Here is a 975-nt window from a genome sequence, read left to right as displayed (position 1 = left end):
TCATCAGAATCAGTATCAAATTTCATCACAAAATCATGTTCATAACTAAATTAAAAATTACCTGGAAATGAGGAAATCTATTGCTTTCTCTCAGAGCTCGAAGGACTTCACCGCTTCAACGCTTCAACCGAACTCTATTGCTTTCTCTCAGTGGCAGAGCTCAACGGAGGTGACTGGTCGAAGTGGCTGAGGGCGCGACGGAGCTGAGGGCGCGACGGTGCTGACTGCGCGAGGTATCTGACGGCGCGATGGTGCTGACGGCGTGACGGTGCTAAAGGCGCGACGGAGGTGAGTGTGTTCAGGGCTTCAGGCGTTCTCTATGTCTCTCACAGTCTCACTCTCTCTGACCCTTGCTTAACTGTGGTGGGTGTTGTTCTGTGGGACGCTGGAGTGCTGGACGAAAGTGCGAAGGGGAAAAGGGAATCAGGGTTCCCAAAACGCAAAACGGCAGCGTTTTGCTGCAAGGCTAAAAAATCGGCCGTATCTCGGTTCGGTTCGACCCACCGGTAACCGGCCGGTTCGTCGGTTCAATGTCGGTTTTCAAATTCTGCAGTTTTCCTTATTATCCGAACCGCTTTAGCGTCCGGTTTACGGTTCAACCGGTTCGACTGGCCGGTTCGAACCGATTTTCAGAACATTGCAAATGATAGCAGATACGTTTGAAAAGGTTACATGATCAAATGAGCTTGATGGCAGATATTTATGGAAAATTAAAGTCCAAAACCAGCATCAATCATTAAAACAGGTTTAATTACCATTGCATTATTTGCATCTAATATAAAAAAGTCAAAAACTAAGATTATAATAAAGAAACACATCTCGATCTAAAGAAAATAATAAAAACTAATCGGAGTAAAAAAAGCACCAAAGAATTGTTGTTATATATATGTATGTAAATTGTAAATGTAAAAAGGATAACATCTCCGACAAAGACCTAATAATATTTATTATCTTTTTTTTTTAAAGTAGATTATA

The sequence above is a fragment of the Arachis hypogaea genome, chromosome 14 (assembly GCF_003086295.3).
Source record: "Arachis hypogaea cultivar Tifrunner chromosome 14, arahy.Tifrunner.gnm2.J5K5, whole genome shotgun sequence".
In the NCBI taxonomy this organism is placed as follows: domain Eukaryota; kingdom Viridiplantae; phylum Streptophyta; class Magnoliopsida; order Fabales; family Fabaceae; genus Arachis; species Arachis hypogaea.
This window is presented reverse-complemented; position numbering follows the sequence as displayed.